Source organism: Hypanus sabinus, unplaced genomic scaffold (assembly GCF_030144855.1).
Source record: "Hypanus sabinus isolate sHypSab1 unplaced genomic scaffold, sHypSab1.hap1 scaffold_2891, whole genome shotgun sequence".
Lineage (NCBI taxonomy): Eukaryota > Metazoa > Chordata > Chondrichthyes > Myliobatiformes > Dasyatidae > Hypanus > Hypanus sabinus.
Window position 1 is genome coordinate 4,390 of NW_026781038.1, and position 12,664 is coordinate 17,053.

General features: G+C 47.4%; 1 long non-coding RNA gene across 1 annotated transcript; it reads left to right on the forward strand.

Moving 5' to 3' along the window:
• Positions 1 to 368: 368 nt before the first annotated feature.
• LOC132388272 (uncharacterized) lies at positions 369 to 10,608 on the forward strand. The gene is made up of 3 exons (XR_009510200.1): positions 369 to 456; positions 3,716 to 3,789; positions 9,551 to 10,608. It is a non-coding gene; the product is annotated as an uncharacterized LOC132388272 (long non-coding RNA).
• Positions 10,609 to 12,664: the final 2,056 nt, after the last annotated feature.

A 12,664-nucleotide genomic window follows, 5' to 3' on the forward strand; every position in this document is an offset into this window, starting at 1 on the left:
CTCTCTCTCTCTCTCTCTCTCTCTCCTGCTTTCCTCTGTTAGCTCGCCCTCTCTTTTCTCACTCTGTCTCCTAAATTTTCTGCAGGCATCCACCCCCCCCCCTATATTTCGAACTCTCTGTCTCCCCACATCCCCCCTTTCTGACTCCAGTATGCCACGTTTCTCTTTCCGCCAAGCCCTCTCCTTCCCCTCACTCACCTCCCTCTTTCTCTCCACTCTCACTACTCTTACTCCAGCGACTGTCATCGGCCCGGTCCAATCCCTCTCAATCCCTCAATCTCCCTCTTCCCCAGGACTTCCTCCCCCTGCTCTCGGCTCCTCTCTTTATCAGCTGCTTATCTGGTGTTTGTTTGTCTCGCTGAGCTCAGAGACGCAGAGGATCATCGACAGGATGGACGACAGCGAGACTCACATGAACGTGCTGCTCGTAAAACCGGACACGGTTTCCATCAGGAGGTGAGTGGGGAAGACACGGAGGGAGGGAGTTTCAATCTCTTTCTAACTCGGGAAGTGGGTAATGGGACGGTGTAGAGGGAGCTTCACCCTGTGTCTGATCTCGAGAGTGGGTAATGGGACGGTGATGAGGGAGCATCACACTGCATCTGACCACGGGAATGTGTGATGGGATGGTGCGGAGGGAGCTTTTCTCTGTGTCCAACGCTGTCTGTATCTGCTGGACTGTGTCTTGGGATCTCGATACTGTGTCTGATCTCGGGATTGTGTTTTGAGAAGCTGTGTTGAGAACTTCTCTATGTCTGACAACAGGAATATTTGATGGCACTGTACAGAGGGAGCTTCACTCTGTCTCTAACCCGGCGAGTCTGTGTGATCAGACGGTTCGGAGGGATCTTCATATTATAACAGTCGCCGGGAATTTGTGATGGGCCGGGGTGAAAGGATCCCAATTCAGTGTCTGACGACCGGCGGATGTAATCGACAGTGAGGAGAGAGTTTCACTGTTCGTTGGTCCTATTTTCCAGAGCAGACGATGGGGCGAAGCAATGAGAAGCTCCCGTCACGCTGTCCATCACATTCTCCGGGGATCAGACAGAGACTTTATCAACCTCCAATTCCCTCATGGAAAAAGGATAGAATCAGGGAGGACAGGAAAAAAATATTTGGGGAAAGGAATCTTAGGAGACTATAAGGGAATAAATTATGTATAATAGGGATGTTTTTTTTTCTGGGAAATGTACAATGGGTATGTTGTCAATGTTCAGGGAACTCTGCCAGGATGTTAGTGATAATTTGTCCCGGTGAGGAAGGTAAGAATAGTAGGGTGTAAGTACAATGGTTGACAAGTGAAGTGTAAAATCTAGTCAGGTGGAAGAAGGCAGCATAGAAGCAGTTTAGGAAGCAAAGTATCAGATGGGTCTATTAAGCAAGAAAAGAGGTTAAGAAAAGCAAGAAGGAGGCCTGAGAAGGCTTTGGAGAGTAGGGTAAAGAAAAACTCCAAGGCATCTTCAATCATGTGAAGAATAAAACGATGACAGTAGTGAAAAACGGTCCTGTTTGAGATAAAGGTGGGAAGATTTGCCTGGAGGCTGTGGAAGTGAGCGAGACACTCAATGAATACATCCCTTTGGTATTCACCACTGAGAGGGAACTTGATGACGGTGAGACAATATGAGTGAGGTTGATGTTCTGGAGCATGTTGATATTAAGGGAGAGGAGGTGTTGGAGTTGTTAAAATACGTTAGGACGTATCGGTCCCTAGAGACAGACGGAATATTCCGCAGGCATCTCCACAAGACGAGGGGAGAGATTGCTGAGCCTCTGGCTAGGATCTGTTTGTCCTCGTTTTTCACGGGAATGGTACCGGGGGATTGGAGGGAGGCGAATGCTGTCCCCTTGTCCAGAAACGCTCTTAAAGATAGTCCGGGTAATTATTGACCAGTGAGCTCTACGTCTGTGGTGGGAAAGCTGTTGGAAAACATTGTTCGAGACAGGACTTATGGGCATTTAGAGAATCATGGTCTGATCAGGGACAGTCAGCATGGCTTTGTGAAGGGCAGATCGTGTCTTACAAGGCCGGTAGCGTTCTTTGAGGAGCTGACCAGGCATATAGTTGACGAAAGTGCAGTGGATGTGATCTACATGGATTTTACTAAAGCTTTTGTCATGGTTTCACAGGGTCGGCTTATTCAGAAATTCAGAAGGCATGGGATCCAGGGAAGTTTGGGTAGGTGGATTCAGAAATGGCTTGCCTGCAGCAAGTATTGTGTTCTGGTGGAGGGATTAAATTGTGCGTTGGAGGGAGGCGACTAGTGGTGCACAGAAAGATCGGTTCTCGTACCGCTGTTTTTCGTGTTTTTATTAACGACATGGATGTGGGGGTAGAGGGTAGTTTGGCAAGTTTGTAGACGACACAAAGGTTGGTTGTGTTCTTGATGGTGTAGAAGCTTGGCGAGGATTGCAGAGAGACATTGATAAGATGCGGAAGTGGGTTGAGAAGCGGCAGATGGAGTTCAACCCCGAGAAGTGTGAGGTGGTATAAATTGAAAGGACAAATTCCAAGGTAGAGTACAAAGTAAATAGCAGGATACTTGTAATTGTGGAGGAACAGACGGAACTAGGGGTACATATCCACAGATCTCTGCAATTTGCCTCACAGGTAGGCAGGGTAGTTAAGAAAGGTTATGAAGTGCTAGTTTTCATAAGTCTGGAGACGGAATTTAAGAGTTGCGGATAAATAATGCAGCTCTATAAAACTCTGGTTAGGCCACACTTGGAGTACTGAGTCCATTTCCGGTCGCCTCACGATAGGAAGTATGTGGAAGCATTGGACAGAGTACAGAGAGATTTACCATGATGCTGCCTGGGTTACGGAGTATCAATTATGAGCAGAGATTAAGGGAACTAGGGCTTTACACTTTGGGGAGGACGAGGATGATAGGAGACATGATAGAGGTGTATAAGATATTAAGAGGAATAGACAGAGTGGACAGCCAGATCCTCTTCCCCAGGGCACCACTGCTCAATACATGAGGACATGACTTAAAGTTAAAGGGGAGGGAATTCCAAGGGGGTTATTATAGGAAGGTGTTTTACTCAGAGAGTTGTTGGTGCATGGAATGCACTGCCTGAGTCAATGGTGGAATTTATAGGATGCAGGATTTATTACAGCCTTTGTACACAACAGTTCCTGTACCCTACCCTACCCTACAGGAGCAGCAGCTCGGCTCACCATACGCGGATGTGGCGGTCCGGGAAGCTGGGAATCTCACGGCTTCCCACATCTGACAAACAGTATAGAATACCGGCCTCACAGACATACTTCCTGTTCTATTCCTCACAGGCAGCTTATTTCGCCTCGATTGGTTATCGCCGAAGCCCGAATGAGCTAAAGTCTTACCGCTCTGTCTCAGACCGCTCCGTTGGTGACCGCTCCTCTAGATAGCAAGTCCCTTATCCCCCTTTACGCCTGAACTTGACCTGCTATCCAACTCACGATTGTTCCGGTTGTAGCCACTGACAGTCCACGTACAATGGACTAAATCTCTCGAAGCCCCCCTTTTAAATAACCGCCGCAGGACTACGTGAAATCGCACTTCGTAAAGCTCTGCTGATGCCGCCGTAGGGCAATGTACTTTCTCTACCGGTCTTTCCTCCTTTTACTTCTCTCTCTCCCGCTCTCTCTTTCTCTCTCTCTCTCTCTCTCATTCTCACTCAGACGTTATGAACTCCACGTACTCAGTGCTGAACCTTCCGACAGGCCAGCATCTCATGGAAGAGGATGAAGATCCTCCCATTGCCTCGGAACCCGTCGAAATGTCAGTGACTGCACAGGTAGGTCAGAGTTCACAATAATGACGTCACTCTAAAGGGGCCACGTGTTTCAAGCACAAGTGATCAAGTTCTGATGCATCTTCTTCGACACTTCCCCTGGCATCTCGTCCCACAGACGGACCACTCTCTGGGTAAAAACAGAACTTGTCTCTCTTGTTCCCAGTTACAGTAGCTACTACTATCATATTATGCCTGAGAGCTTTGGTTCTGCATTCTATGTCGAGAGAATAATGACTTGTGCATTCACCTTGTCTGTGCCCCATGTGGTTTTATGCAACCCTGCAATGTCAAGTCTGATCTCCGAGGAATAATGTCCCAAAGTTCCTGACATGTCCATAAATCAGTCCCTGCAATATCCTCGTAAATCTTCCCACTTTCAGGGAACCGTGTACCTGTACTCCGGTACAGTTTGTTCTACAGAACTCTCAACGGTCCCTGTCTACCTGTGACTCCACTTTCAGGGAACCGTGACCGTGTATCCATGGGTCCCTCTGTTATACAACACTCTCCAGGGTCCCGATCTACCTGTGACTCCACATTCAGAGAACCGTGTCCATGACCCCCTGGGACCCTCTAGTCTACAACAGTGCCCAGGGTCCCTGTCTACCTGTAACTGCACTTCCAGGGAACAGTTTACCTCTAACCCTGAGTCCCTACGTTCTATAACGTTCCCAAGTTTCGTCCCGTTCACCGTGTAAGTTCTACCCTGTGGCTTGTCTTCCTGAGATGCAATAGCTCAAACTAAATTGCAATGTGCTGCTGTTCGGCGCACTTCTCCGGCTGATCGAGCTCCCACTCTAAGAGAAAACTGCCTTCACCACCGAAGTTAGCGTTGTCTTCATGCTTAACCGCATCTTCCATATTCTGCTATAAATGGTCGGTATAGTTGACAAAATCTCTGGTCCCACCACCAACCCCAACGGTGATCACCGGTCCTGACGAGCTTCCGCTCTGAGAAACAAATGCAACCCTAAACCTTGACTCCTATCGGCGACAGGACCGTATATCTTTACATGCTGTTTTTATAGGCCGCTCAATAGTAACAGGATTATCGCGGAACAGACAGGGAAACAGATCCTGGAAAGATGTAATAATAACAGAGTTTAAGTGATGGGAGCTTTTAATTTCCCAAATATCGATTGGCATCTCCCTAGAGCTAAGGGTTTAGATGGGATGTAGGTTGTTAGGAGTGTTTACGAAGGTTTCTTGACACAACGTGGAGATAAGTCTAGAGGAGGAAAGGCTGTAGTTGATCTGGTATTGGGAATTGAACCAGTCCAGGTGTCAGATCTCTCAGGCGGAGAGCATTACGGTGGTGATATTCATTATTCTATCTCCTTTACAATAGCATTGGAGAAGGATAGAAACAGGCGAGTTAGAAAACGTGTTAATTGGAGTAATCGGTATGATGAGCCTCTCAGTGCTGAAATTGGAAGCTTAAATTGGAAACAGATGTTCTCAGAGAAATGCAAGATATGTGGAAATTTTTCAGGGGATATCTGTGTGGATTTCTGCTTAGGTCCGTTCCAATTAGACGAGGATGTTACGGTAGGGTACAGGAAACGTGGAGTATAAAGGCTGTAATAAATCTGGTCAAGGAGAAAAGAAAAGCTGCCAAAAGTTTCAGGCAGCTGGGCAATGTAGAGATCTAGGGGAATATAAGGCGAATAGGAAGAAGCTGCGACATTACCTCTCAGTTCCTGAATTCAATTCCACGGTAGGCGAAGGCCAATACACCGTACGCCTTCGTAACCACAGAGTCAAACAGCACATCTGCTTTAAGCGCCGTTAGGACTCGTACCCCAAGATACCTCTGATCCTCAATAATTCCAACAGTCTTACCATTAATACTCTTTACTGCTATCATATCATACTTACCAAAATGTACCACTTAACACTTATCAGGGTTGAACTCCATCTGCCACTTCTCGGCACAGTTTGCATCCTATCAATATCCCGCTGTAACCGCTGACAGCCTCCCACACTGTCCACAACCCTTCCAACCTTCGTGTCATCAGCAAACTTGTCTTTCCTGTTCACCATGTCCACTACGCTGCTCTCATGAAACGTCCTGGTTCCTCACTGAAAATATAAACAGAGCGTAGTGGAGAGAGCTGAGCCCAGTTCCCACGCCAAATTCCGCTCCATGAACTCATTCTACACACGCTGCTGATTCTGTAAAGCAGCCAGTAGCATCAAAAAACTACCTCCACCCACCCGGAACATTCCCTATTTTCCCCCCACCCATCAGAGCTGCCGGAACATGTACCTACTTTAGAAATTACTTCGGATTACACATAGTCCTCAATTTTTCTGAGCACCATGTACATTTCCAGACGTCTCATAAAAAGACCCTATCGATTCCGCCTTCACCACCGTCGTCGGTAGCCCATTCCACACACTGACCACTCTCTGTGTAAAACGCCGCTGAAAACTGCTCTGTACCTACTTCCAGGTCCCTTAGAAATATGCTCTCTCGTGCTAGCCTCTGCCTATTCACAAGATCAATGCCTCTAATTATCTTACACACATCTGTCACGCCAACCCTCGTCCTCCGTCGCTCTGAGGAGAAAAGAACAAATTCACTCAAGGTTTTCTCGTAAGGCGTGCTCCCTAAACCAGGCAACATCCATGTAATCTCCTCTGCACCTTTTCTGTAGTTACCACATATTTCCTGGAGTGAGGGGACCCGAACCGAGCAGAGTACACGTTACAGAACATGTTCCAGGATCCAGCCTTTGTTAGTATTATTAACCATATAAAAATTACAGCACTGAAACAAGCGATCTCGGCCCTTCTAGTCGGTTCCGAACACTTACTCTCAGCTAGTCCCACGGACCCGCACACAGGCCATAACCGTCCATTCCTTTCCTGTCCATATACCTATCCAATTTTACTTCAAATGACAATACCGAACATGCTTCTTCCACTTCTACTGGAATCTCAGGTAATTACTCTCTGAGTAATTAAATTGCTACTCATGCTTCCCTTAAACGTTTGCCCCCTAAGTCACAATTCGTGTCCTCTTGTTTGAATCTGCCCTACTCTCAATAGAAATAAGCCTATGCACGTCAACTCTATCTATCCCTCTCATAATTCTAAATACCTATCAACTCCCCCCTCAACCTTCTAAGCTACAAACAATAAAGACCTAACTTGTTCAACCTTTCCCTCTAACTTAGGTGCTGAAACCCTGGTAACATTCTGGTAAATCTTCTAGGTACTCGCTCTATTTTGTTGATATATTTCCTATAATTCGGTGCCCAGCAGTGTACACAATACTCCAAATTCAATCTTACCAATGCCTTGTACCAATTTAACATTACATCCCAACTCCTATACTCAATGCTCTGATTTATTAAGGCCAGCATATCAAAGACATTCTTCACCACCCTAACCACATGAGATTCCACCTTTAGGGAACAAAGCACCATTATTCCAAGATCACTCTGTCCTGTTGCATTCTTTAATGCATTACCATTTGCCATGTTTGTCCTATTTGAATTACTCCTACCAAAATGTAACACCTCACACTTATCAGCATTAAGAGATTTGCCATCGTGCAGCCCACTCTTCTAACTGGCCTAAACCTGTCTGCAAGATTTGAAAAACTACTTCATTATCAACAACGTCACCTATCTTAGTATCATCTGCATACTTACTAATCCAATTTACCACCCCATCATCCAGATCATTAAGGCATATGACTGTCAGAGCCACTGTAATTTCTACACTAACTTCCCTCAAGGACCGAGGGAATGTCCTGTCAGGATCCGGAAATTTATCCACTTTTATATTCCTTAAAAGCGCCAGTACTTCCTCCTATTTAATTGCCATAGTTTCCCTAACTTCCCTACTTGTTTCCCCTACCTTACACAATTCAAATTCCTCAATGAATGCAGAAGAAAATAATTTGTTCATAATCTCCCGCACCTCCAATGGGTTTCTTTTGTTGTTCTCACTTTTCATGCTTAGTAGGGTTTTTTATTTGCAATATTTTGATTCCTTCATATAATGTCCTCTTTTATGAGACATTGTAAGCGCTGTTACTTCGATGTACTTGCGCTATTTTGGAATAATAACTGTAAAAATATTTGAAAAGAAAAGAAATTGCTCAAAATCTCCCCCACCTCTTTCGGCTCCACAAATAGCTGTACACTCTTTTTCTCTACGGGCCCAATTTTATCCCTCATTATCCTTTTGCTATTAATATAACTGCAGATACACTTTGCATTTATGTTGAGCTTTTTTGCCAAAGCAACCTCGCAGGCAACCCTGACGAAGGATCTCGCCCGAAACGTCGACAGTGCGTCTCCTTATAGATGCTGCCTGGCCTGCTGTGTTCCACCAACATTATTGTGCGTGTTGTTTGAATTTCCAGCATCTTCAGATTTCCTCGTGTTCGCTCTTTAAATTCTATTAGCTTTTCTAATTTCGTTCTTAAGATTCCTTTTATATTCTTTATATTCCTCGAGCAGCTCATTTACTCCAGGCTGCCTATATTTATTTTAGATCTTTCTTTTTTTTCCAAACCAAATGTCCAATATCTCTTGAAAACCATGGCTGTCTCAAAATTTTAACCTTTCCATTTCAACCTAACAGGAACATAAAGTTTCTGTACCCTCAAATTTTCATCTGTAAATGACCTCAAGTAATATTACATCCTTCCCATAAAATAAATTGTCCCAATCCACTCCTAAAACCTTCCGCATCTTCTCAAAGTTCGCCTTTCTCCAATGAAAAATTTCAACGCTGGGTCCAGTCCTATCATTCTTCATAATTATATTGAAACTAATTGTATTGCTATCACTGGACCCGAAGTGCTCCCCAAATCATATCTCTGTCACCTGCCCTATCTCATTCCCTAACAGGAGATCCAACAGTGCCTATTCTCAAGTCAGTACCTCCTTACTTCCTCAAAAAACCTTGCCTGGAATAAAATCCTTATCAAATGCCTTGTTGAAATCCATATACACAACATGTACTGCTCTTCCTTCATCAATGTGTTTAGTCACATCCTCAGAAAACTCTATCTGTCTCGTAAGGCCCGACCTGACTTGACAAAGCCATGCTGCTAACTATTCCTAATCATATCATACCTCTCTAAATGTTCATAAATTTTGCCTATCAGGATCTTCTCTATCAACTTACCAACTACTGAGGTAAGATTCGCTGCTCTATACTTTCCGGGGCGATCTCCACTCCCATCCTTGAAAAAAGAAGCAGGATTCGCAACTCCCCAACCCTCCGGAACGTCCCACGTCTCCATTGATGATGCAAATATCATCGCCAGAGGCTCAGTAATCTCCTTTCTCGCCTTCCATTGTAGCCTGGGGTACATCTTATCCGGTCCCGGCGACTTCCCAACTTGCTGATTTCCAATAGCCCAAACACATCCGCTTTCTTAATATCTACATGCTCAAGCTTCTCAGTCTGCAGCAAATCATCACTAGTGTGACCAGTATCCTTTTCCGTGGTGAATACTGAAGCAAAGTATTCATTAACTACCTCTGCTATTTCCTGCGGTTCCATACACATTTCTCCACTGTCTAAGTTGATACATCGTATTCTTTCAGGTCTTATCCATCTGCTCATCATATAAATGCCTCGGAATGCCTTAGGGTTTTGCCCCCAAAGGCCTTCGCATCGCCCTTCTGGCTATTCTACTTTCCCTCCAAATCTCCATCCTGTTAATCTACTGGATCTTTGAAATTAACCAGCTCTATGAAAAGTTTGTAAACTTCACTTTTCTTCTTCATAGAGTTTCGCTACTGATTATTTCAGAACGAGACTAGTAGACACTTTGGGAAGAATATCAAGAGGTGAAGAGGACCCGGTGCCAGTATCGACTAAAAGTTTTCAGTTGTATTCTACACTTGAATCCAGGATAATCGCGAATACCCGCCTCGCCGTCTGCCAGTTCAACTGTCTGAAGAACACTTACACACGCAACAACATCTTTACTATTCCTGAAGGCAAATTTTTCTGTCAACTATTTACTGGCAGCAAAAGAGAGGTGATATTCCCCATTCTCCAGCAGATAATGGCAAGGAAAAACAGAGATGGAGGCAACGAGACAAAACGAGATGGAGGAGAGAGAGAGGAGAGAGAGAAACAAAAAAAGAGAGGAGGAGAGAGAGAGAGAGAGAGAGAGAGAGAGAGAGAGAGAGAGAGAGAGAGAGAGAGAGAGAGAGAGAGAGAGAGAGAGAGAGAGAGAGAGAGAGAAAGAGAGACAGACAGACAGACAGAGACAGAGACAGAGAGATAAACGGACATAGTATATCTCCCTCCTCACAGTCCCGGCGTCAGACACGGAGTGAATCTCCGTCCACACCATCCCATTGCACACTCTCACCGGGTAAGACGCAGAGTGAATCTCCCTCCACACAGATCCATCACACACTCCCCGGGTTAGCCATAGTGAGAATCTCCCACCACACCGTCCCATCATACACTCACAGATCGGACACAGAGTGAATTTCCCTCTAAACCGTCCCATCACACACTCCCGGGGTCAGACATAGAGCGAATCTCCGTCCAGACCGTCATATCAGAAATTCCCGGAGTACGAAACAAGGTGAAACTCCATTCAGACCGATCCGTCAGACACTCCCGCGGTCAGACAGAGAGCGAATCTCACTCCACACCGTAACAGCACACACTCACGGGTCAGACTCAGAGTGAATCTACCTCCACATTGTCCCATCACACACTCCCGGCGTCAGACCGAGGGAACCTCAGTCCACACCGTCCCATCACACACTCCCGGGGTCAGACACTGAGTGTATCTCCCTCCACCCGGACCCATCACACACTCCCGGGGTCAGACACAGAGTGAATCTCCATCAACACCGTCCCGTCACACACTCCCGGGGTCAGACACAGAGTGTATCTCCCTCCAACCGGACCCATCACACACTCCCGGGTTCAGACACAGAGTTAATCTCCATCAACACCGTCCCGTCACAAACTCCCGGGGTCAGACACAGAGTGTATCTCCCTCCACCCGGACCCATTAAACACACCCGGGGTCAGACATAGAGTGAATCTGCATCCACACAGTCCCGTCACACACTCCGGGGTCAGATACAGAGCGAATATACCTCCACAACGTCCCATAACACACTCCCGGGGTCAGACACAGAGTGAATCTCCATGAACACCGTCCCGTCACACACTCCCGGGGTCAGACACAGAGTGTATCTCCCTCCAACCGGACCCATCACACACTCCCGGGGTCAGACACAGAGTGAATCTCCATCAACACCGTCCCGTCACACACTCCCGGGGTCAGACACAGAGTGAATCTCCATCAACACCGTCCCGTCACACACTCCCGGGGTCAGACATAGAGCGAATCTCCGTCCAGACCGTCATATCAGAAATTCCCGGAGTACGAAACAAGGTGAATCTCTATCCAGACCGATCCGTCAGACACTCCCGCGGTCAGACAGAGAGCGGATCTCACTCCACACCGTAACAGCACACACTCACGGGTCAGACTCAGAGTGAATCTACCTCCACATCGTCCCATCACACACTCCCGGCGTCAGACAGAGGGAATCTCAGTCCACACCGTCCCATCACACACTCCCGGGGTCAGACACTGAGTGTATCTCCCTCCACCCGGGCCCATCACACACTCCCGGGGTCAGACACAGAGTGAATCTCCATCAACACCGTCCCGTCACACACTCCCGGGGTCAGACACAGAGTGAATCTCCATCAACACCGTCCCGTCACACACTCCCGGGGTCAGACACAGAGTGTATCTCCCTCCACCCGGACCCATTAAACACTCCCGGGGTCAGACATAGAGCGAATCTCCGTCCAGACCGTCATATCAGAAATTCCCGGAGTACGAAACAAGGTGAATCTCTATCCAGACCGATCCGTCAGACACTCCCGCGGTCAGACAGAGAGTGAATCTACCTCCACATCGTCCCATCACACACTCCCGGCGTCAGACAGAGGGAATCTCAGTCCACACCGTCCCATCACACACTCCGGGGTCAGACACTGAGTGTATCTCCCTCCACCCGGACCCATCACACACTCCCGGGGTCAGACACAGAGTGAATCTCCATGAACACCGTCCCGTCACACACTCCCGGGGTCAGACACAGAGTGTATCTCCCTCCACCCGGACCCATTAAACACTCCCGGGTCAGACATAGAGTGAATATGCATCCACACAGTCCCGTCACACACTCCCGGGGTCAGATACAGAGCGAATATACCTCCACAACGTCCCATAACACACTCCCGGGGTCAGACACAGAGTGAATCTCCATGAACACCGTCCCGTCACACACTCCCGGAGTCAGACACAGAGTGAATCTCCATCAACACCGTCCAATGACACACTCACGGGTCAGACACAAAGGGAATCTCACTCCACACGGACCCATCACACACTCCCGGAGTCAGACACAGAGTGAATCTCCATCAACACCGTCCCGTCACACACTCCCGGGGTCAGACACTGAGTGTATCTCACTCCATCCGGACCCATCACACACTCCCGGGGTCAGACACAGAGTGAATCTCCATCAACACCGTCCCGTCACACACTCCCGGGGTCAGACACAGAGTGTGTCTCCCTCCAACCGGACCCATCACACACTCCCGGGGTCAGACACAGAGTGAATCTCCATCAACACCGTCCCGTCACACACTCCCGGGGTCAGACACAGAGTGTATCTCCCTCCACCCGGACCCACTAAACACTCCCGGGGTCAGACATAGAGTGAATCTGCATCCACACAGTCCCGTCACACACTCCCGGGGTCAGATACAGCGCGAATATACCTCCACAACGTCCCATAACACACTCTGGGGTCAGACATAGAGTGAATCTCCGTCCACACCGAAC